This window comes from Anomalospiza imberbis, chromosome 13 (genome assembly GCF_031753505.1).
Source record: "Anomalospiza imberbis isolate Cuckoo-Finch-1a 21T00152 chromosome 13, ASM3175350v1, whole genome shotgun sequence".
Classification (NCBI taxonomy): Eukaryota; Metazoa; Chordata; class Aves; order Passeriformes; family Viduidae; genus Anomalospiza; species Anomalospiza imberbis.
The window spans coordinates 9,983,136-10,008,675 of record NC_089693.1 but is presented as its reverse complement, the minus strand read 5'-3'; the positions used below and the strand labels follow the sequence as shown (position 1 = coordinate 10,008,675).

General features: G+C 40.1%; 1 protein-coding gene across 4 annotated transcripts in view; it reads left to right on the top strand.

Annotated features, from left to right (window-relative positions):
• The window catches only part of PDE8A (phosphodiesterase 8A), a 144,911-nt gene that overhangs the window by 28,973 nt on the left and 90,398 nt on the right, over positions 1-25,540 (top strand). The window lies entirely within an intron of this gene.

Genomic DNA, 25,540 nt, shown 5'->3' with positions numbered 1-25,540 from the left:
TTTCTCTGCTTTTATCATTAGCGTGTGTATTCCGATCAGATTGCAGTGCGAGATAACTGTGCAGTCTCAGAGATTGTGCTGGAGTGAGGGATCACTGCAGAGCAGTTTTCACAGCACAGTGAAGTTGTTTGGAAAGAAAGAAAGTGTGAGAAAATTGAAAAGAATGTGCAGGAGCCTGAAATTCCTGAATGCAAAAGACGCATTGGGCAGGATGTTGTGCTGTTTTGTAATTAAAAGGATTTTTGACTTGAGGAAGAACCATAAAAGTTAGGGTGCTACTAAGAACCATTGCTATTTCTCAGAGTGTGTAGTACACTCTTTATGGCCCCGGGGATTCCTTCACACAAACACAAAATGCTACAAACCTGGTGTGCTTTGGGCACTGGTGGTGTCACCCAGAATTTGTGTGAATCGCCAGTAATCTGCCTGAATGACATTTTCACTTGGTTTCAGGGTGCTTTAAGTTGTTGTATATTCTCAAATTAAAGCCAACAGAATGCTGTGTTAGAGCTATGAACAAAACTTGGCCTGTGTGTAAATTTCATGTTTTCACTTTGGCTGGCATTAATGTTAAGTTTATTAAAACATGTATAATACATAGAGCAATAATATTTACTATTACTATTACTGAATCAGTTTGCTAGCTATAGTGCACATTTTTGAAGTCAGAAAAAAACCCATTAAAAAGTCCTATGTTAGTTGTAAAATGGCATTATATCTATTGCTAATTAGCCCCTGACTTACTCTGGTTTTATGTTCATGTCTTGTATCTTTCTCCTGGTCAAATAGCAGAGGATCATTTTCTGGATGGGTGGTGTGAGCATACTGTATTTTGTCATTTGTGTCAATTTATAAACTGTAGCTAAAAATGTGACATGTTCTTTTCTAGTATGAGGAACTCTAAATTAATCCACCCAAATTTGCAGAATAATCCTGAAAGTGTGTGTGTGCGTGCAGAGGTAAATGCCATAATACCTATTTCTGTTGTGTATGAATATGGTGACAGTATGTGAGAGATGGAAGACCTCTTTTAGGTCATGGCACCTGTATCTCCCTCCTTAATTAGTATTTTCATATGTGGCTTTTATTTATAATTATGAACATCTTGGACTAAGTGCCATATTTAAACAGTGAACGAGCAATGGACACTCTTCCCTTAATTTTCAATGTATTGCCTCTGCAGATTAAACCCTGTACTAGTGAAAGATGAGCAGGACTTGGATGCAAAGACTGGGGTTTGATTATCCAGTGCTACATAAAAATCTCAAGGAAGTTCACTCAAAATTGTGACAGTCTGTTTTTTTTATATATATTAATTATGATTTCCAGATATTTTTCTAGTCGAATTTGTGATAAAGGTACTTGGATTTATAGAAACCTGCTTAAACACCGTTAGAATAATAACTGTTTAATCCATACCATAAGTGGAGTAAATGCTGAAAGGCATAAGGACTTAACGGGCATTTATTTAGAATTGGCTGGGATATTCATAATCATATGCTATCCCAACATCCTGTGTGTGTGTGGCTCTTCTCCAGCGCATTAATACGCACTGTAGCACCTTGATTTTGCTCTGTCATTGTTTTACGTATGTAAGATTTCCTTCCTCTTTCCTTGAGGAACTCTCCCTGTTGGTACATTTAATACAGAAATATGTGCATTTGGGTGCAAGGGGATCAGAGAGTAAATCCATACTTCATTTGTTTGAAATTAAAATTACTCCCAAGTCAGAAGGACCGAATGTGAATTAGTCTTTTGATTTATCAGCTCATGTGGGGCAGCCAGTTTAAATCCATGTCCCTTCAGCCAGTTCGTTTTCTGCATTCAAACCCTGAAATTGCCTGTTAATTTTGCAGTCACTGCAAACTCATGTTGCATAATTCTGCATAGGCTGTATGCTATATGGCACCTGCAGTGCTGAAGTGGATCTTATTTCAGCAGTTAACAGCACGTTATTTAGTCCATTAAGCTGTCTGCTCTTTTACTCCCTGTCTGGTAATTCCTTTCCCTTGGAACACATGAGCACTCCTTCCCTTTCATACTCCCACACTTTCTGTCCATGCTTCCACTGAGGCCATCCACCCTCTCTTGAATCCTCCCTGTTCCCACTGAAACTGTCCTCAATCATTTCCCCGATAAACTTCCCATCACCATTTACCTCCCACTTCCACTGACGTCAGCTCTCCTGTACAGAGATCCTTGCTCGCACTCAGAGGATCCTTCCCACGCTGAGATACATGAACTTTTCTCAGTCTTTAGGGCTCCAGACGTTCACACTGATACTTTTAATGCTGTTGTTGTAAGGCATGAACCCTTTCTCCAGGGGATGGGAGTCTAATTTTTAAATTGTATGAAGTGAAGTGGTATAGTAACATGTGAAGTGGGCTCATATTTAGGTCTAATTTTTATCTTCTTAAATTTCCTGTTGTTGGTTATGTAAATTGGAAAAAAACCCAATCTGTAAATCACTCACAGTATATTGATGGCTACACTACAAAGACAGCATAAGCTGTGGTACCTTTTCTCAGCATGCAAACCAACTCATGCGAAATGTGTCACTGCATCTGAGGGCAATTCTTGGTGTGACTGAGATGAGCAAGGTTAGACCCTGAATTTTTGGAGTATTTACTGTTGGTAAAAACTTCTCTAAAATTCAGCTGAAAATTCTCGTGCCTTTTCTGTTGTTCTTCACTGCTGCTGTCTGGGTTTGCTCTGTGTCTTTTCCCTGGCCATTTTATGTAGTTAAGTACTAAACTTCTCATTTTCTGCCACCTGAATCTGTTGCTAGAGGAAGTATTAAAACCAAGCCTTTATTTCTGCTGTCCTAGACATTTTTCGTGTTGTACCTTTTGTATTATAAATTGCATGGCTCAGATTGAAGTGTAAGTACATTTACAGTGAGAAATTTTATATTTGTAGAGTGTACTTATAAGCCAGGCAGAACAACAGGGGGTGATGTATTAATGAGTTTTTACCATTCCCAATATTACACGTAGTGTGAAATTCCAATGCAAGTTAACAAGTTTGCCTTGCTATTTAAGATACCAGCAATTCAGACTTTACATCCAAAATGCTAAGTTTAAGTATAAGATATGAAATGGTTACACCCGCTTGCAAATACTTCTCATTCAGTGAACTGTAGGTTGGAGGATGCTTACAATCTGTGTGACAATGAAGAATGTCTTATTAAGAAAGTTGTTCATGGTTCATTTGAATGTAAGAAAAAATACTGTTTGGAAACTGTTTTGCTTTCCATTTTGCATCTTTAATATTTGTTCCTCATGTTCAAGTAAATGTCCATGTCAAGAAAGGGAGAGGTATTTGAATGAGAATTATTTTTAACATCCATTGAAATTGTTATATCCAGCAGTCGCCACTACCAACAGTGATAAATAGCTGTTTTGTTTTAGTATTACATGAACATTTGTTCACCTCTCTTGGCTGTCACATTGAGAAAGGACTCCAGAATTGGCTTACTTAAGAATAGTAACAATACACTGAAAATATTACACTTTTTGAGCAGTTGGAATCTCAACTGACTTTCAAATGAGTCCTCAAAGAAGAAATAAGTATTTTGAGATATGGACAGCTAAAGCTTTTATAGCTCTCAGCAAAAAGTGAAAGAAGCTTAAAGCAAATATGATAATGAGCAGAATGGCCTCAAGGTGAAATGGTTTGAAGACAAGATTTACATTGTCATTTTATCAGGGGGCCACAGAAGCACCTGCACACGTAGAACAATTTAGCATTGTGTTCTGTTTTGGTGGTGTATATGGATATAATATGTCCACATGTGAACTGCTTTACCAGCCATGGATGGAATTAAAACATTGTTAGCAGTGTTTCCAAGGTTGCACACAGAGCGTGATTTCATGTCCCAAGCTCAGTTTTCCATGTGAATTTCAGTGTTTTTATATATAAGACCCATTCATCCAGTGGAGTTTCAGAAGGAATTGGCTTGGTCCTGTGGCATTCTACACATTGCTATCTGCTCTTTGGGCAAAATAATTAGGTGGTATCATTTAACTGCAATTTAGATTGGCACAGGATGACAAGATACAAATTGAATAGCTTTAATGTGCATGACATACTAAATAGTTTTATTGCCCTGAGTCATATTTTTAAGTTTCAAAGGCACTGAGGAAGTGATGTTTAAGTCCTCTGCTTTGCAAAAAGATTTCAGCATTCAGCCCTTTTTAGGTTCTTTCTTGATACCCCCTTTAGGACCAAAATGTAAGAAATGATGGTGTTACACTTGCTGTGAAGTTAAATAGTGGAGTCTCTAATTTGTGCATTCTTCCAGACCGTTTTCTTTTGCTATGGGTTGTACTGTTGGCCTCACATCAAACTCCCAGGCCCTTTTCTTCTCTTTCTTGTAAAATCTGTAACTCTGTCACTCTACATAAAGTAAAAGGCTTAGCATTGTGTAAGCCAGCTCCCACATGTATGGCTTTATTCCAGGAGAAAGGAAGAGAGCTAGAACCTGCTTTTTGACATGGAAATGTGTTGACATAAATTAGGTTATATCTGTTTTGAATGTGGTAGACAAGATACTTTGAGATGGGTTTTGATAGCGTTTTCAATGTTCAAAGGTAGTCTGCAGATATATGTAGAGAGTTAATGTCCTTGCATGTCAGAAGAGCTTGGAATGAAAAAGGAATATTCAAGATTTAAAAGCAGTTTTGGGAATAAAATGTTGCTCATGAAAAAGACTGATTCCAGCATGAGGGACTCTAATAAGGATTCCCACCCTTGCTTGGAGTGGCAGGAAATGTGGCTTTTGGTTCTGCCACTTTATTACCTGATAGACAATTTTTGAGCACTAGATCCCGAGAAATTGGGATAACATATTTTTGTTGGTGTAAAGAAAATCTCTTTGTTGGCCAGATGGTTCTTTCATTTCTGAGTGAGCTAAATTGATACTATTTCAAGAATTTTTTAAAATCAGGATATATATTAATCTGTTTTTTAAATAATATTTTAACATATTTAAGGCATGCCTGTTTCTTCGTTGGAAAAAAGAACTTACTTTTTTTTTGGCAAAAACAGAATTATTTGGATATGTTAATTTGAAAGTTGCGTAGGAAACCAAACATTTTTTATGCCTTTTTCAAGGAAGATGTATTTTGCTTTGTAAATCAAACATTTTATGTAGTGAAATGAACAGTTTATTGGTCTTGTTATGGGGCAAATGGTGACGTTAAAATCTTTTCTTTCTGTTTTAGACTTCCCAGTTTCCTAAGTAAATCCATACAAAGAAAACATAGAATCAGTGGACAAATATGAAAGAATGGCATCCTCTACTTCCCATTGTTTTCATTTTGAGTTAGCAGTGACCTTTAGCTCCCTGCTGGGATGTGGTGGAAACTTCACGAGGCCCCATCTTATTTGCCACTAAAAGACAACTTATTTTTAAAGTTACACATTTACTACCCTGTTCTGCCTTTGAGTCTGAGATTATGTTATCTCTAATAAAATTTAAGCAGAAAAACAACTATAGTAAGTGACTGGCAAAGTAAACCTTGTTTTTAAGAATTTTATTTGAAAAAAAACCCTAAGCTAATTTGTTAATTAAAGCACAACAAAAGAACCTTGATCTGCATTGAAAGCAATCTTCCTGTATTCAGGAGTAGCTACACTTTGGAATCATCAGAAAGATGTTCCTCATTCAGACTGAGTTATCAGGGTTGTGGCTCTTCTGACACTGAGGTGTAGAGCTCTGTTTTACAGCAGTGGTTTTAATTCCAGGTTTAAATGCACAAACATATCTGTGGCATATATAGATATGTAGGTAGGTCAAAATCAGTGTTGAGCTGAGATGATTAATTTGCAGATGTGTGTTCTTTTTGGAATACTGTCTGCTTTTCCTTCCAATTTTTAAGGATTTATTTTTTGTTTGTTTGGCTTTTTTTTTTTTTCATTCCTTCATAACTTTTCATAAGTTTGGTGAGAAATTCCACAAATGGTTGAGGATAGCCACACCTATTACTCTGGTAACTTGAAGCAGAAATTATGTGTCCTGCACACATTTTAACTGCCTGGTAAAAACTGCACTTTTCCATGAGCTTTAACTCAAAGATAAATATTTCAGCACAGGATGAGTATCAGAGTGTAGGTCCATAAGTACTGGAATCCAGAGCTTGTACTGAAGTGTAGATGGCACTGGGATTGCTGGCAAGATATCTGCTTTTTATTTTTCAAACCAAAGCAAAGTATTATTTTCAAATACCGAAGAGATTGGGCCAAATTGTTACTAAAATGACACTCTTTCAACCCTGGTAAGATCTTTGAGAGTGATGACTCATGAAGTCAAAACCTTAAATTTCTAAGCATTCAAAAGGATTTTTTCCCCACATACTTGTACCTGTGTTGTTGTTCACTCACATCTGAGGATCATTCTGTAAGCAGTGATGCAGCAGGATCCAGACTTGCCCTGGTGAGTGTGTCCTGCCTGGCCAACTTGCTGTCTGTGTCCACTTGGATGCCTGATGTGAATTCTGTGTCCTGCAGGATCAGGGCTGCCATGTACCCAGAACACAAGAGCTGCACTCAGACCAAGCTGTGTCCAATTGTGCAGGGCTTTGTCTCCAACCCTCAGCAGAGTGTGCTTTGGAGAAAGATGCAAGGGTTCTATCTAAAGGTACAAAACTGTGAAGAGTTCTTCGTGTTCCTCTTCTGGCTTTAGTCTGAACATACTGATTTACTTTTCATTTTTTGCCATCTTGGCATGTAATATGATACCAATATTTTAGTTTTATGTCTTTAAAACTTGGTTGGCGAGTGCAATGAAAAACTACTCTTGAGTGGAATTTGTGAATGGAGAATTAATTTCCAAACCAGTGTTAGCACATACTTATCACTGCAACACCACCAATGTGAATGGTTGATGTATTTGTTTCTGCAGATACTGTTACAGGGACCACAAACAAACAATGAAAGAGTTTAGGAGAAAGCAGGGGACTTGAAAGGAAACTATATACGGGTCTGCATTCTGAAGAGGACTTCACGACAAGGGTAGCTAGTTTTTTTTCCATGCATAGGTCAGTGTGTCCTCCAGATGAAAAAACCTGGGGGTAAAATTGATATTTTAGAGGAATTAAACATTTCAAAGCCAGGCAGAGGGGATTTTGCAAACCCAAACAGCTTTTGTTTCGTTAACAAAAGGAAGAATAAGTCCTGTGAACTCAGACACTGCTTCATGCTTCCATTGATGCTGCTGGAACTTTTCCTTTACTTAATACTTGGGGTTTTCTTTTTTGTCTTTGGCAGGAATGATCTGCTTTCTGCAGAATTTCAGATGAAAGAGCTGTTCTGCTTCTACTGTCAGTTAGTGATGGTATTGCATGTCCTCAGTTCTGGAGGTGGTGGTCTTGTTCTCTGCTGTGCAGTGCTGTGGAGCTGAGATCTGTCAGGAGAACAGTCAGCTCCAATTCTGTGGCACTGCTGTCACCCACAGCCCCTAAGCCTACCAATGACACTTCTTCCCTCAGCAGATAATGCCACATTGTGCCTCTTCCAAAGTAGGGAATATTTTACTATGGGGCAGCTGCTTACCTTTTAAGAGTTTTCTGAAAATTTATTGCATGTTACAGCTCTTTAAAATGAATGTATTAGAGCAGTAGCTTGTTGGGAACCAAGTTTTATCCAAAAAGCAGTTGCCTTTGGCAGTGGTACCTAGTAGGAAAAACCAGATTGTTGGAGATAAGAGAGATTTAGCTTTTATGATCCTTGTTCATCCTACCTAAAACTCATTGAACTAATGAAGGTGCTCAGAGAGGAAGCTGACCCATCCCTCTCCCCCTTGGCTTTGGTGAGAAGGGCAGAGGTAGTGTCTCTCTGTCCCTGAAGGACAGGCAGCAGTGGCAGCCTGCTGCTTTGGTAGCAAATAATAAAAAAAGAAATTTAATTGGGCATTCTATAGTTTTGGTTCCGAGAGCTAAATTTTGATGTATCAGCTTATGGTAGTTTTCTGAGAAACATAATTCTGCTGTTACTGTTTGTAAGTTGGATTTTTTTTTTTCCCCAACACAGTTGAAAGGGTTTTTTTCCTTGTTTGTTTGTAGCAGTGCAGAGCCTCAGAGTCCGAGTGGGAGTGCGGCAGAGGGAGCAAGCCCTGCCAGTGGTTGGTGGGAGGTGTGGGAAGTCCAGAGGCTTGTCACATCCTCAGACTTAGCCTCTGGTCACAGTGTGACCATGGGAACATTGCCAACCACCGAATTTTCAGAGAAGTGTGACTGAAGTTCACATTTTCTAAAAAGCTGAGCTCTCTTATGAATTACTTAAAGTGAGATTTGTAGCTGGACTGTCAAAAAAAACAAGCTGAAATTGCAATCTCTTATTTTGCCAATTAAACTAAAAGCAACTTATTTTTGGAGGTTACATAGCTCTGAAGTTTTCTGCTAACTTTATCTTGGCTGTTGTGATTGCTGAGAGCTCTTACAAGGCTCTTCTGTGCTCTTCGGGCAATATAAACTCTCTCCTGCTGTGCCCTGCGAAGTTTGTGGGACACAGTCCTTGGGGTAGTTTTTGCTTTGTGGAGTAACCTTGTTTGGTTGTTTTACAAAGTCTAAGACTGTGGAAATGAAACAGACCTGGTGCAGGGTCAGGGAACGGCAATTTTCTCCTCCATTTCCTCTGAGAGCCTTTGAGCTGTGCTAGGAAGCACAGGGCTGTGGGTGTTAAGAGGTAGCTGTGATTTTCACCCTTTTACTGAGTGCACAGGATTCATTGTGGGTTAGGATGCAGTGATACAATGCACTGTTCTCTCAGTCCCTCCGAAATTAAACCGAGGCCAGTGGACAGTGTGAGTGGTGGGGTCCAGCACTTGCAAGGCTCAGAGGTCTCTGTGAGGTATGGTTTAGTTGCAGAAGTCCCAGTTGTCTCCACAGGGATATTTACCTAGTTATGGAAAAGTAATTTGTCCTAAAAAGCTGAGAAACCTCATAAATTCTCCCATCATCAGTTTGAACAAGGACACAGTCTTCCTCAGTCTGTTGTTTTCTCAAGTGTGTGTTTAGCAGTGAGGCCATGTAGTCTCTTGCCCTTTCTCCATGGATGACCTGCAAAGAAGAACTATCAACCCCCTTCAGGAAACCTGATGCTTTTGGTCAATGGTCCCTTACATTTTTTCCCCAGCTGATTGATATTCCAGCTGACTGATCAGAGAAGTACCCAGCTGCATCCACTTGTTAGGATTTGCTTTGCCAGGGCTGTTCCATTCCAGGACAAAGGTACCAAGGAAATGAGTTGTGTTGGACTCACCTGAAAGCTGAGCAGCGCTTCCCTGGCTGTGGCCAATCACTTTGACTACTTTGGCATCTGGTTTCCACTTACCCCTGTAACAGTACACTCAGTAAATACTCATGTGAAATATTACCTGGGAATCTCTAAATGCTTGACTACTATTGCTTCCTGCCACTTTGTGAGAGGTACAAAGATTTGTATAGTACCTAATTTTTTTTTTTTCCCTCTCTTTTTTCCCCTCCATTTTGTAGAGGGAAAAGGTCTGCAAAAGGTCTTGGAAAGGTCTGGGTGAAGGTCTTGGCATTTTTTTCGTCATCTCTTCCAACATCAGGGCGTCCCAAGACAGCAGGTAGAATTTCTAAGAGATTCTTCTAAAGGAGGGTCCTTTAGCCCATCCTGAAATAGTTTAATGATTTTTTAAGGCAAACCAATAAAACAATAATGTAGAGAAAAAAGCATGACAAAGGATTGCCAGGGTAAAGGGATTATGGCTTACAGCATAATTGTGATTTTGCTGGGTGTTGCAAGAGGTCTTCATATCCTTAAGAGTCTGAGTTAGGTTTGGGAAATTTTGACCTCTGTACTGAGGAATGATCTGAGGCCAGCAGTATTAATTTGTTTAAACACAAGTTCTTATACACAGAGTAATTGATTGCTATAACTACAGATACTTTTGTTCTAGAACAGACATGAGCAGACTGTCCAAGGGCTATATCAATATGTGCACGCTTGTTTGCCAATTAGCTTGTAGTTAATTTAAGTAGAATACAACCCCCTGACTTAGTAAACCCTCAACTGTGGCAGCTCAGCCAGAGCCACTTGTCCTCACCCCAGCACCACTCTCAGCCTGGCAGTCCATGTAAAACAGCATTGCCTTTAACATGCAGAGTTTCTCTGCAGTGATGTGTAGCACTGTACTGCAGAGAAAAGTCTTTTCAGTGTCTCTTATAGAAGGCCTGATCTGGTTTTAGAAGAAGCAGCACTTCAGTAATAAATCTGATCTCTTGAAACATGAGTTGGAAGTTGTAGCTCCTGTCAGCAGGTTCACTCTGTGATGTATTGTGGAGCCTTGGCTGCAAAGAAGCTGTAGCCTGCAGTTAATGAGCTGTTCAAATATCTGTGAAATTGTCAACTTAATTAAGCCAAGTTTAGTTAACAGTCTTCTTTCAAAGATTTTGTGTGAAGAAGCAGGCTCTGGAACTGCACAGCTATGCACTGCAAGAAAGTGCTGTATGCTTTTCTGAACTGGGAAATTAAGAGCTCATGTGGTAAGAGAGAGTGTTATTTTGCAAAGTGTTTAAAGAGAGCCCCTGGCTGTCCCAGCATGTTGCAGAGCTTCATAGTTATTTCCATTTTTAGATGGTTAAAAAGCATAAGCACTCTAAAACAGTGGATTGCAGCTCCTGTGTGATTTTGATTGAAGATCTACTGTAATTTTGAAACATTTTTTTAAAATGATCATACATGTGCAATTCTTTTAATTCTTATCTGTTTCTTTATAAAATAATGGATATTTATTTTTGTGCTTTGTCTTGAGTACCTTTCTCTCCTGACAGTGTAGAAAATTTAATTTGAGCACTAGTAAAATTCCACCTGAAGTGGAGACTGCAGTTCAGTTAGCTGGGTTTCTTCAGTTTGTCCTTGGAGAATGAGTAAATACTCTTGCAGACATTTGCAAACTTCTTCTTCCCATGACCTTGAAAGGACCCATCAGATGTTACAGAAACAAGTGTTTAGAGTCTTAGCTGCTGAGGCATCTCCTCTCACCTCGTTGTCAGTTAGTGCAATGGTCTGCTCTTCAGGAGATTTCTTACTGACATAAGTAGGGTAAAGTCCCTTCTAATTACAGCAATACTGATACTACTGTGCTTGTTGCAGCATTGTTTGTGCCATTTGAGAGTAAAAATGCAATGGTACCGCTTTTTCCACAACAGAAAGCTTTCCTGTATTTCTTGACATGTGGAACTAGGACACGTTTAGGTGAAGTCTTGATACAGTCAAGGACAGCACTGTATGAGGAATGTTACCTAGTTAGAAATATCAGTGAGAGATTTGGGTTTTCATTATATTTTATTTTGGAAAAGATCTCTGTTATGGGTATAGTAATAGTGGGGAGAGGGAAGCATGCTTTTGTTAGAATAACTTGTTTCAGCTGAAGAGCTGCTATAAAGTATACCAGCAAAACCAGTTTTGCTAATGTTAGCTCCATTTGCAATAAGAAGGTTTCCCAGGACATTTGTGTTATTCTTGTGCCAGGAATTTAGGACTGTGCAAGTGAAATGGAAGTGAAGTGAGCACATGGAGCCTTTTGCTCCTTGTTGAGCCTTTGGACTGTAATAGTTTCTGGCAGCTGATGCCTTTGGGCCACTTGCCTGCTTTTATGAGGCCTTTACAGCCAGCACTGCTAGCCGTGAGAGCTCCAAGAAACCCTGCAAGCATGCTGAATGCTGCCACCAAACTGATGCTTTTTTGGAATTTTACCTCCTTTGGACAGACAGATTTAACAGTAAATAGTTTGGCTGAGGTGTGAAATCATGATGTGAATATTTGCAAAGCTTTGGGAAGAAAAGGTAATTTTTGTCAGCAAGACTTTGTAGGCTAGACCAGGCAGTAGAACAAACAGAGGAGGGAACAGTCCTTGAATTAGGACAAATAAATGATTGTTAATGGCCTTTGTCCTCTGTTGCTGTTTGTTTGCCTTTTGCTATAGGACACTGCTCTTCAGAACAGGCTGTAAGTGGCTCTGCATTCTGTGACTTCAGGTTATTAAGGAAAAGCTGAAGTATCAGTTAATTAATTGCATTGCTTAGAATCAACTTAATGTTAGTAGTTATCTCATTAAACAATTCCAGATTTATATTTGAATATGGGACGAGTACGTATAATAATACATACCATAAGTATGGAAGAGACTGAATTATCAGGTGTGATTTGGTGACAATTTGATTGTAATGCCAAATGGTGGCAATTTGTGATAGAAATGTTGTCACACAACAGCTGCCTCTGTGCCAAGCCCCCCATTTTACTGTTTCTGCTTAACCTTTTGGCTTTGTCATCCATGGTGGTCGGTAGTTTTTCTTTAGCTTGTTCAACCACACATAGCACAAGTTTCTTCCTTCAGCCCCTTTTCTTCTTTTTGCCACTGTGTTCTACCTTCATCTGCCATTTTCATGTTTCCAGTGCTCATAAATGCATATATCTGTAATTGTGGAGGATTACAAACAGTGTGTGTCCTCTCACTGACAAAGCTGATATCAGCTCCTCTGAGCACTTTTTTTTCATGAAGTACTTTTGTGGGTGAAGGTCTTTGAGGAAGGTCCAGCTTCTTCCCACCCTCTGGCATATCCTGGAAATGGCAGAATCCTGCTTACAAAGAGGCATAGCTAGTAAACAGATATCTCCCTGAAAATCTTTATTTAGTACACACAGTGTACTCTTAATCATTTGCAGCAAGGTCAATAGTCCTTAAAGGACCATTATTATAAATCAATCTGATACTGGAGGAGTATTTTCATAGATGTGTACACAAACACAAATAAACAAACCAGTAATTTTTTTTCTCTAACTTCAGCTAAAATGCAGTGAATTTACTTCTAATTCCAATCTGCTGTACTAGATTTTTTTTTCATCTTTCACAAAGCTTTCAAAACTGCAGTGCTGTTCTATGCTTAAAATGTTTTCTGTACTGACATTTTAAATTGTAGGTGTGTTCTTGTGTTGCTTAACAGAAAGAAGTAATATTGTGGGGAAAAATAATTTTGTTTTTCATAGCACAAAACATAAATAATCAGCTGATGGGTAAATTGCTTGATTGTAGATTGTGGACATGAATTTTAATTATTTAACAATGAATAGAAGCTGTCATAAATGACACTAATCTTGGACTCCTAGTTTTATTTGGCTAGTGCTGACACAATTTCATAATAAAAATTAGACATGTTTCATTCATCTATTTTTGTAACCATGTCAGTTCAGATACTTGCTGTATAAAGGGAATATCTGCATGAATAGTTGTGATAAAACTGAACTTTGATCTAAAATGGAAATTGGTTTTTCTCTTTACTAGGAATACTTCCCAAAGTATTGAAGCTCAAGCTGGTTTTGTGACAGCTTTTTTTTTTTTTTTTTTTTTTTTTGACAAGGACTGAGTGAAAGAAATTGTTACTTTTCCTCCAGATATACTCTCAATAACTGCCATAATTCCCATTTTCTTCGTGGGGTCAAGTTCACTGTGTTTCTAATGTAATTAAATGTTCTTTTATATGTTTAATATCCATTCTTTCTTGCACTTGCAGGGTTGGTGACCATTACCGAAAGGTGGCCCACAAGTGCTGTTTTGTTTATGGAGCTTCACCCAGGAGCCCCCTACTCTGGGGCTACAAACTGGTCCTCTTTGTTTTCTTTTGAGTAGTGTGAAAAGACAGACCTGACTCTCATCTAGCTTGCATTGAAGGTGGGATGATATTTCATTTAAGTGATGCTCTGCAAGTAAACCAGAGCCATGTGCAGGACTTGGCGTTGAAGCCTCTTGCCCCTGTCTCTGTACCCACATTCTGGAGCCCGGGTTTGTGTGTTGTGGGGAACCTCTGGGGAACCTCAGGAGTTGTTTCTTTTACACTACATCATCTTCCAGTTAAGCCCATGGAAAACAAACCTAAACTCTAATTACTGTGTCTGTTTTATTTTTTGCTCTTTAAATTTTCTTTGCCTTTTTTATAGCATCCTTCCAAAATGTGTTGCCCTGTATAAACGTTAGGCTATTTAATTTTTGAAGCTCATGACAATGTTGTTCCACAGTTCATACATTTGCATTTTCAGGGTAAACACCCTCCAACCAGTAACCAAGCAAGCTCAGTCTTTTGTGGTCCACTCTGTCCTCATATGCCCTGGGATCAGGAGTCCCTTGCCTGTTTTCGTGTCACTCACTTGATGCTGTTTCACACTTGGGAGTTACATCTTTGGGTCAGCACTTCCTTGCTTTTTGGAAATACCCCTCTCTTTAGAGAAAGCAGTTGCTTGATTCTAACTGCTCTTAGTCAAACAACAGATTTTTAGGACTACTGAGTAGGTCTTTCTAAATTTTACAATCCTTCCCCAGAGAAGGTTAGTATCATAGAATTAGAAATTACCCCAAAGCAACTTACAGCAGCAAATCTAGCACAGATAAAACAAAGAGAGTTGTTGGGGAAAGGCCTTCAGTGTTTCCAGCCATCGCTTTAAACCCTCCAGATTCCTCTTTGAGAAATCCTTGAGACTGATCACACTGTGCCTTGGCAAAGGCTTTTGGGATCTAAAATGATATTTTACATAGTGACTCATGGGTCTCCTCACTCAGGCAGGGAGATAAAGGAAGATAAGATGGTCAAATAGAATAATGTTAACTTTGAATGATGAATAATGGTCAGTCAAGGCTGCAGCGTAGCTTGTCTGCTTTGTGACAGATAAGCAACTGTGGTGCAAGGACTATACATGGTTTTTAGATTAAAAATTCTTATTTAGCTATTTAGCTTTGTCTAATGTGCAGGAATTTTTTTTTTTTAATTGAGTTGTGGTTATTTTTCTGTGGTTTTTTTTTTTTTTCTTCTGGATACAAATAATTCCAAATCTTGCTGAAGCAACATGCTATTCAAAAGCTTAATCAATGTGATATTTGAAAAACAAAGCGGAAATATATATATATTAAAAAATCTAAAAATAAAAATATCTAAAAATAAAAATATATTTTTATAAAAATAAAAATATCTAAAAATATAAAATATACATAAAATATCTAAAAACTGCTTCTCAGTCCAATAGTTTGAGCATTTCAGATGCCATTGCTGATGTTCAGGAGTGCTTGGAATGACTGACAGTGTGTTAAGCTCAGTTGGGTAACTTCTGTTCCAAGTGTGTTGCTGGGGAGGGCAGAGAGGAGAGGGTCATACTGCATTGTGGCAAATGGATTTAGGAAAAAGCCCAAGTAATGATACATCTTATTTGTGTTAGCAGGCGACAGCACACATAGTTTGCACAGGTCTTTGTAATTGCTTTTGCTAATTAGTTTAGGAAAGTGGAAAGAATTAGTGCTAACAAGAAATCCCATCTTGGAATGCAAACTCACTGGGACAGGGCTCATATTTTCCTGTCTGTTTATAGGGCTGTTGTACACTTCAGTGCTTAGACAGTACAAATGTAAAAATAAAATAAAAACAGTGATGATAATGCCAGGAAGTGAGCTCTCTGTCAGTTCACTCCCTGTAATGACATGCACTTTATAAAAAAAACCATAAACTTCTTTATGCATAAGGAGAATGCAAGAGTTGTATTGCAATTACAAGTACTGTATTTCAGAAATAGATGACTTGTCTGCTGGCATAATTAATGATAGCACCGGTATCCAGTGTCCCAGATATTTACAGTAAAAAAATTAACAATAAAGCCATCAAACTGAAGCTATCAACTGATGAGAAAAAAAATCTAGGCAAAAAAAATCACTGGCTAATATTCCTTCAGAAACAAAACCAGGTGAGCAGTTAACCACAGCATTCCCAGTGCTCCTGTCTGGTGCTGGTTGGAGCAGTCCTCTGTGCTTCCTTCCTGCCTCTGCCCTCCTCTCTGGGGCTCTGCTGGCCACTGGATGTGGGCTGGGAGCCCTGGCACAGCTGAAGCCCAGGGTAGCCTCAGTACTTGATATGCTAGGTCTGGTAGTTAGAAAAGAAACAATAGTTAAAAATTAAAAAAAAACTTAGGTTTATTTGATAAGATCTTGGATCCTAAGGCAAGTGCTGGAATAACCTGAAGTACATCTTGATAGGAAGATATCCAAAAGCATGATCTCAAGCAGTATGGTCTAAATTGGGACTTCATCTTCTCATAACAATTTTTTTATTCCCTGCTGGAATGGGCAATGTCCACATATAATCTGAGGAAAGAATCCCTAAAGGATGGATAAAGGGGCTGGCAGGTCCTCTTGAAACAGAATGCTGACCTTAGAGTGGCTCAATGCCCTGGGAAAAAAGGTTATTTATTTAGGGTTTAAATTGTTAAATTGGGATTAAGTCAGATACATAAAAGATTGTTGTTGAACTCACGTTCTTGGCTCAATCTAAGGCTGTGCAGAGATTAAAAAACTGTTTCCTGGATATAGAAGGAGATTTTAATATGGGCCAAGTGGCAACATTCTTTTGTTTTCAGAGAGGCAGGAGAGACTTACCTCACATCCAGGTGTAGAGGACTGTATTCATGGGATTTGCTTTTTCCAATTTGATTCTTCCTCATCTGAACCAGTAAAAAAAAAAAAATCTCTTGCTCTATCTAAAGGGTAGAGGTGGAGCAGTAATACCCAGAAAAACATGAATTAGTTTTGACTGAGCTGGGCAGCAGCAGTAGGAGAGCTGTGTGAGCATCAGCACTGATGTGTGCAAGCAGCTCCACTGCTCCAGTCCTCGAGCAAACTCAGAGCCACCTTTGACACCACCCTGCGTCCTGCTGAGTAGGTCCCCTCACAAAAAGCTGAGGAGCTCAAGATGAGAAAGGAGCACAGAGCTGCCCTTTTTTTTTCAGCTCAGCCTGGCCGAGGACTGCCTTTGGCAGAGTGTGGGACAGCAGGTCCCCAGCCCTGCAGTAAGGGCTCCAGTTCCTGGCAGGAGCAGACTAAATCCCAAGGGTTGGCGAGTTCAGTGTGCAGGAATCTTACAGGGCGTCAGCAAATCTTGAAGGGGTTTTTCTAGGCTTGCACTTTTTGGTCTTGTGAAGATGGAAAAATCTTTCTCTCAGGGGGCAGTGCCCACAGTGTAGCAGGGCAGAGCCCTGGCTGCCCAGGAAGCTGCACCTTTTCTTCTCCATCTCTTACCTCTTTGAGTAATCCAGCATGGTTTGGCACACCTCAGGAATACTCAGAGCTCTGCAGCACTCTGCAGCTTGCTCCTGCAGGTGTGAGTGGTGGATGAGGGCTGGCAGTAAGGGCAGAGGGTTCTAACTCTACAGCAGAAGTGTTTCCAGAAGTAACTGTGAAAATCACAGCAGGAGATCCTTCACTCTGTCTGTCTCTTTCTGATAGAACTTTGCTTAAGTTTACAAGTCAAAAGGTGATTTTTCTAGCAGCCAGTCTTTCTAACTCACACATTTGGGTTTGACAATCAAGCTGTTTACTGTCTGAATTTTACTTCATTGCCAGTAATAAAAATTCCAGCTTGTTCAGCCATGGTTATATTGGTTTTGCAGAGCTAACAGTAGTAATAGCTTGTTTTTGTCCACAAGTTAGTAGATTAGGTCTCAGAGAAACATCACGCAGACAGCAGATGTATAGGAAAATTGGTTTCTTTTTTCTTATTGATGATTTAGATTGAACCAAACACTACTGAGACAGTTGAGTGTTTCTTTTACCACCCTCAGCCCCTGTGCATTGCCTTGCATAAGGAAAGAAGAGATTCTGGCTGTGGAAGTACTAATGAAGCTTATGCCACTTGCCATGTATTACTGACTATTCCAACAAAAATACTCTTGTTATAGGACATACTTCCTCTACTTTCTTGTTTTCAATGCCAATATTTGAATCTCTGAAGTGAAACCATATGTTATCAACCAGTACTTTTTTCCTCATAGAATTTTCAAAGCTCTATTAAAATGCTGATGGCCTCTGTTTCTCTTGCATGTCCTCTCACTTCTATTATTTCCTTACTTCAATGACAGCAGAAAATTTCAGTTATGATTAATCCTTTGAAGAGGCAACAATTAAAAAGATGGAACTTTGGTTTAAAGAAATATGAAAAATATATCTGCTTAATTTTTATTTGTTTACTCTGCAGTCTGTCTCCAGAATTATCTGTCTTCCCAGCCTCCTGCTGTTTGTAGTTTTCTTGCTGTTTTGGAAGCTACCAACATACAAATGCCCTTTTGAAGTCAGAATATATTTCCAAAGCCATCGGTCTGGTTATTCTTTCCTTTCACTTCTAACTTCTAGGAATGAACAAGGCAAGTATTTTGTAGTACAGCAAAATTCATGATTTGAGAGTGTTCTTTGAAGGTATGGATAAAACATCAATTACAGAGAGGGCTGTTCCTGCAATTAAGTGATGCAGTCCTTCTTTGCTTGCTACCTTGATCTTTTATTGGAGAGTAGTAGTGTGTGGTAGGTTTTTCCAGCTGCTGACAGAGATCTCTCCTGGCTGCTTAGCCATGGCCCTTGTTCCTGGCAGTGCTGAAAGCATGGGAATTGGTCATGCCAACCCATGCACTGTGCAAGCTACCCTACATTGCCACTACCTTAAAAATAAATTCCTGTTAGCATTGAGAAAATCTTTAATGGAAAAAGAACAAATAGAAAATATTACAATACTATAAATCAGAGCCTCTGAATCCTGAATACACAATGTGGAAGTGGGGGAGGAGAATTACTCTCAGAAGCTCTGTGTACGGCTCAGGAGCAAGGCTGCAGCATCATGTGTCCATGCTTTCATGGGTCTTGGATACTCACAGGCAGCAAACCATGGACTTTTTAAATTGTTCTGCTATTTCAGTGCTTTCTTTTCTGAAGGTGCTAAAGTCCATTTGTTATTCCATAATGTGAAGAACCCTGGTTTACATGCAAATACTGGGCATTCATCTGTTAAATGATGGTCATACCTTGGTGCATAGGCACCTGCTGGCTGGCAGCGCACATACCATGTGCTTGAAAAGCACATTATCTGGTGCTTGGGTTTTGCTCAGTGATGAATGAATTTCTTCCTAAATGACAAGAGAAGGAATATGGCCTTCCAGGGGCTCCATAAAGGCTGTGTGATCTGTACCACTAGAAAGATTTCTTAAGTCTGATTTCTCTGTAAGATGAAACACAGCAGGGTACCCTGCATATGAAGGGCTCCTGTTTTAAAGAATAACTAATACCTGTATCCTGTAAATTAGGCTGACGGCATTGAAATCTGCAGTATCCTTATTTAGGAAGGAAAGACCTTCCAAAATGTCATGCATTTATTGGTGGACGTGCTGCCTCATCACAGATCTGTGGTAGTCCCACAATGTCCCATTTTTTCTAATGGAAAATCAGCAAGCAGGATATTTTGGTTTGCCTTTATAACTGACTTGTTTTCATTTTAAGCAAATACAAAGGGGCTTTTCTAACCACTGGATGTGCTTTGCCTTCTATATTGGAATTTATAGAAGGCAGTTAAGAGTCTTAAGATATGTGGAAAAAAAGAGATGATGTGGTGGAATAGGATGATGTCTTACTGTGCAGATATTGTGCTTTGGTCTCCTGAGGAGCTTGTGAATGCTTCTCTAGTGGGGCATGTCACAGTGACTGTCAGATATTTCTCATGTGGCATATCCAAGCTGTTCAGTCCCTGTCCTTGTTAAAGGATAGACATCCGTGTCTTGTTTTGAAGTCAGTGTATCTGTTAATTGGAGATTCTGGTGGTAGTCACTTGGGGGTTAAACTGCTCCCAAAGGATTATTTTCAACATTGCTGTTGTTCTGCTCTCTCTCCTCCCTATTACATCTGTTCTGCTGAGAACCTGTTTCACCTCATTATGGGGTTGATGCACTACCTTCATGGATGCTGCCTGTTCTGCTTTATTCAAAAGACTGGGAGACCCCTGTGCTGTGATCAACAGAGATCCCAGCCTGCAGCACCAAACTGAAACACGCACTGATCTCTGTGCAGAGCCTTGTGACAAGTGGACTTTGGGGCACTTCCAGCAGTGCCAGCTGCTGGATCTGACTGTCCCTTCTGATTTGGAGCAGGAAGAATTATTCTGAGATTATTTTGCCTCTGCAGTTTGTACTGGGAAAGTTGCTGGTTTTAGCTGTTGATTCTAAGCCCTGTGCAGATCAATGGGGAACACAGGAACATAAACAAAACCAAATTAGACACTGCCAGTTTGAGGTTTCCCCCTCTGCAGGGCCCTTGTGGTTCCTGGGCTCAAGCTGTGAAAGGAGGCAACTGTGCTGCCACAGCAATCTCCTATCCCATGGCAAAGCCTGAGTTCCTGAGGCTGTGGCTGAGAGGCTGGTAGGGAAAATGGTATTTGCTCTGATCTTTCTACCATTGTTCAGTTTTCCAGCAAAGCCTAAAGGCCCCAGTTTCAAAGCTCTAGGGGAGATTTAGGGGTTTCTTTATTCCTTTTCATGGGACCAAACCTGTTCACAGGCGAGGTGTAAGTTTTTGGATGTCTAGTTGGATATTTTTTTTTCTTCAAAAGCCTAAACAAAACAGTTTTAATACCAAACAGTCTTCCTTTTATAGTCTCTGTTACACACAGAGACCCTTTCAGTTTACATTTGCCCCATTCCTCAAGTGAAGATTACGTTAACGACTCTTATTACTTTCTTCTGCCTTCTTTGCCTAATCTGTTTATTTATTCCCATTTATTTCTGGCATAGTTTAACTAAAGCTGAGAGTTCAGTCATGGCTCAGACTGCTTCAGTGCTTCTGTGCAAACTATTCCTTCATGACACTCAATTTACTGATATTCTTCCTTTGGAAAATGAACAGTATTTGAAAAATTTTTGGTAGCTGCAAGAGTGGATACCTCTTAACCATGTCCTAAATCATTATAAATACTGGAGAAGCTCTGCAGACTCCCACAACTTACTGTATTGAGAAAATCTCAAACTTTTTCATGTGCATGGTGATACATATCTCTTCTTCCTATTCAAGATTAGCTGATTTTTTCACTTACTGAATTGAAACGTGTACACAGTCCTGATTTAGGAGATAACATTTTCTAGATAAAACAGCAGCAAAGTGCTGCTTTTGATGATCCACCTCAGTGTGACAAATACTCTTCTTTTTGATGAGACATTAACTTTTCAGCTGGCACATTGATGCTTTCACTGCTATTCAAATAGAGAGAAGTTCAGGAAATGAGTAACAGCTAGATTTTCAAAAATTAGCTGTACAGTCTCAGCTAACTTCAGGCATCTACACATTGCTAATGAGCTGGCACATACCTGCCTTTCTGTCAGAATTAGGGTCATCTGCAGCTGAGTGGAAGAAGGCTGCTGGTGTCTTAGCTGCTTTGGAGAACAAACTCTCCTTGATCAAATATTGCTACAGACTAGTATTAAAAGAAGATGAGTTTGTTAAATGAAAACTTCTTCGGTGTTTCATGGCAGGGAAATAAACATGGCTCTTGAGCCACTGTGAGGAAAAAAAAAAGTAGAGAAGAAATAGTTAATAGTCCTAAAAATCAACATTCTGGATATGAACAGCTATTTTCTGGGCCATGCAGATTGGATAAACTTGTGTGGGTTGAGTACTCTTGTTTGTGTATGTGGCTGATTAGCATGGGCCCTGTACCCAAGATTGTTGGTCTGTGTCAATCACATGTGGATCTAACAAAAAATGGCATTCTGCAGCCAAGTCCAGTTCTGATGAGTCAGCGGGTTGGGTGTACAGCCAAGCTCTGTGCCCTTCAGTGACATGGAAACCACAGCTGCTGGTGGAAAACAGGGCTCTCTTCCTTTCCATGAAGCAAGTGGAGCAAAAGAGTTTGCAAATACGGCATATTTTCTAGATTATATGATTCCTTTTCAAGAGCATGCCATGAAAAATTATCATTTTAAGGAAATGTCGCTAAGAAAAGGCAGCATTTTGTAACTGTGTCCAGTTTGGTGAAGTTCTTGTGTGCACAAAGAAGAGATGCAAAATGTCAGTGTCTTGTTTAGTAAGAAACTGATTAAGAAAGTTAACTCGTAGGAAAAAAAATTACACAAGGCTGTGAAATACATCCCCTTTTTTGTCTTTTAAAGTAATTTCAGCCTTTACATTAAGTAAACCTAATTTTGTCTTGAAATGACTGTATCCAGAAGAAGAATTGGTAAGCTGATACCTTTTTTAACCAAGCAGAGTAGAAATTTACTCTATACCAGGCCTGAGATTTAAAGCAAAATAGTTTTATAAGCATGTAAATCTCTAAGACATAAAAAACCCCATTTTTTTTCCACAATCATTCAGCATTAGTAAGATTAAAATGAAACTATTTTTGATAAAATACTAGGTTTATGTCCAAAATAAGAATGGTCATTTCCTTACATGAATAGACATTCGTTTGCTATTGCATTTTATTAAAAATGGGATTTTAAACAACAGCATGTCAGTTTTCATGCACATAAGCTGCAGCACAGATAATCTGCAGTTTAAAAACACTGATTGTTTAGGGGAAAAAAGAAAGTCTTGAGATGATGATCCCTGCATTCAGGTAACCTTCAGAAAGCAGAGAGGAGGAAAGAAAGGAGCTGTGGGGTGAGGCAGAAGCCAGGGAGTGGGAGCTGGGTGTGAGCTCCCCTGTGTCAGCCACCAGCAGTGTGTAGGCACACACATTTTGTGGAGATTGGAGCGGGGCTGTGTTGTGGCACACAGTTTGGGGTGACTGGAGTGGGGCTGTGTTGTGGCACACAGTTTGGGGTGACTGGGAGCGGGGCTGTGTTGTGGCACACAGTTTGGGATGATTGGAGCGGGGCTGTGTTGTGGCACACAGTTTGGGGTGACTGGCAGTGGGGCTGTGTTGTGGCACACAGTTTGGGGTGACTGGAGCGGGGCTGTGTTGTGGCACACAGTTTGGGATGATTGGAGTGGGGCTGTGTTGTGGCACACAGTTTGGGGTGACTGGAGTGGGGCTGTGTTGTGGCACACAGTTTGGGGTGACTGGGAGCGGGGCTGTGTTGTGGCACACAGTTTGGGATGATTGGAGTGGGGCTGTGTTGTGGCACACAGTTTGGGGTGACTGGATGGGGCTGTGTTGTGGCACACAGTTTGGGGTGATTGGAGTGGGGCTGTGTTGTGGCACACAGTTTGGGGTGACTGGCAGTGGGGCTGTGTTGTGGCACACAGTTTGGGGTGACTGGCAGTGGGGCTGTGTTGTGGCACACAGTTTGGGGTGACTGGAGCGGGGCTGTGTTGTGGCACACAGTTTGGGGTGATTGGAGTGGGGCTGTGTTGTGGCACACAGTTTGGGGTGACTGGCAGTGGGGCTGTGTTGTGGCACACAGTTTGGGGTGACTGGAGTGGGGCTGGCCGAGCCTCATCCCCAGTGGGCACAGCTGTGAGAAGCAGGTGAGCAGCATTGACAGCAATGAGCCATGGAGTGCCCAGGGGCACTGACCAACCACAAAGGGAACAGAGGGCACACAGGTGCAGTGCAAGAACCATGAGGGTATGAAAGGTGGGGATAAAGAACAAGAAAGGGCAGATGCTTGCAGCCTTCTGAAGTGGTGAGGTGTTACTGTGCATGGGTTGGAGCTTTCTGGAACTGTATGGTGACACTCTGTGTACCGTGGCCATCTCAACTACGACATAGCTACGACAGCAGTGCCCTGGTGCTGTGGCTGCCACGGGTGGCCCTGAGTGCAGGGGTCACACCCTGCAGGTCCCTCCCTGCCTCTTTCCCACTGTCCTGGAGCATCCTCACCCCGCAGGTACCTCCCTCGCTCCGTCCTGGAGCACACACCTGCACAGGTGTTGGAGCGAGCTGCTCTGGGCAGTGTCTGCCGCGGGTGGAAGTGCTCTGGGGCACAAAGGAGGTGCTGGGCACTGGGCAGTGTCAGGCTGCAATTAGAACAAGGCTGCTCCCTACGTGTTTAGGTAAAACAGGAGCTACTCCTGGGAAAGAGGTGCTGTCTGTGCAGCTAAGCGTGAGAAGCTGATAGGTGATTGTACTCTCTGCAGACAAATGTACAGTTAAAGATAAAAACAGGTGAAATCCTCGAGAGTACAAATTTCTGTACTTTTTGCAGTTTAGTGGAATCCTGGGCAAGTAATTTTTTTCAGTGTTTCTGGTATATCCTTAAGCCCAGTGTTACTTTTTCTTTAGGAGATGGAATGTTTCTTTAGGGAGTATGAACTCAGAAACAGAAGCTAATGCTACCTGGCTGAGAAGACCATTTCTGAATTAATTTTCTTTTTCTATAATCACCCACACCTTTTGTTGCATGCTTTCTGTTGATAATCGTAAATATTTCTACACAAACTCACACGGTGTTTTAGCAAAAATTGAATGTCTTGCTTTTTTAAAACAGCAGATTCTGGCAAAAGCCTTTTCCTCCTTGTCTTCTGAACTGTCAGCAACAAAGATTTAAGTACTTTCAGTGGAGGTTTAAATGACTGTCTTTCTATAAACATTGCAGCTACCCAGTTGTGTATGTAATGTAAGACTTGCTGGTTCTTTATAGCAAAATCACAGACTATTTATTTTCTTCTTTTAAACAGAGCGTTTTTGAGACTGGCAATATAATTTCTTAATATACAAAACTCTGAGATTTATAGTAGTTTGTGATGTTCTTTTAGAAATCTTGTACAGACAGCTGAGCTGTTATTTTTAATAGGCATGCTACTTATGGCATCTATTTTTAAATGATTAAATTTTTCTTTCTGATGTTTTGAACTATTCTATTTATTGTAGAGACCTTAGAGCTATTTCACAATTCAACATTAAAATAAAACAGTTTGGATATCTGGATGAGTTTTCTGAGTTAAAAAATAAAATTTAAAAAGCTATATTTTAAAATTAAGGGATATTGCATAATCATTCATATGAATATTAAAAAAATAACTTGTAAAAATTTAATTCTTCAAATACAGACAATAACAAAGCAAATTTGGAAAATGGCTGAAATTCAATTACTATTCTTGGAAGAGTTTGCCATTAAGTTAGCTAATGGTGACTGCATTGCTGTCTGGAGCTCCACCTTCTAAGTCTTAAGTAAGACCAGTAATAAAATAGTTATATAATGTCATGTTAGTAAAAGTGGAGAAAGGTGGATACTCAGAAAATACTGCCTTTAGCAAACGAGTTAATGAATGAGCTTTATTTCTTAAACTATAATTTCTGAGATATTTTTACAGTACCAGAAGATTCTGCTCCATTAGAGGACTCTGATATAGATAATGATTTTTGCCCTTTTATGTTTCTTTATTCCTTTTCTACAATTTTAAATTGAAACAGTGGAAGGGTAAAATCCTTGCCTTTTTTCCCTGCAGTCTTTCTGTATCACACATAGTGCTTGGCTGAGGGTTTTCTCTGGACTAGAGAGTTTTGCTCCTGCAGTGTGCATGTGGGAAGCCCTCTGGGACAATGCAGTGACCATGGGTGGGCAGCCAGGGTCTGCCCTGTACTGCTCCTGTGCAGCTCATCCAAATCACCCTGGTTTCCTGCCCTGCTGTGAAAGCCTGATAGAGCTGATAAAGCTGAATCCACCAAGATCCTACTGAAATTGCATTAAATGAACAGAGGCCAAGGCAAATGTAATTGGGTAGGAATTTATTTTGTGGTGGGGTGTGTAGAGTCACTGCTGTAAATGTTTCCTGACACAGTACACTAGT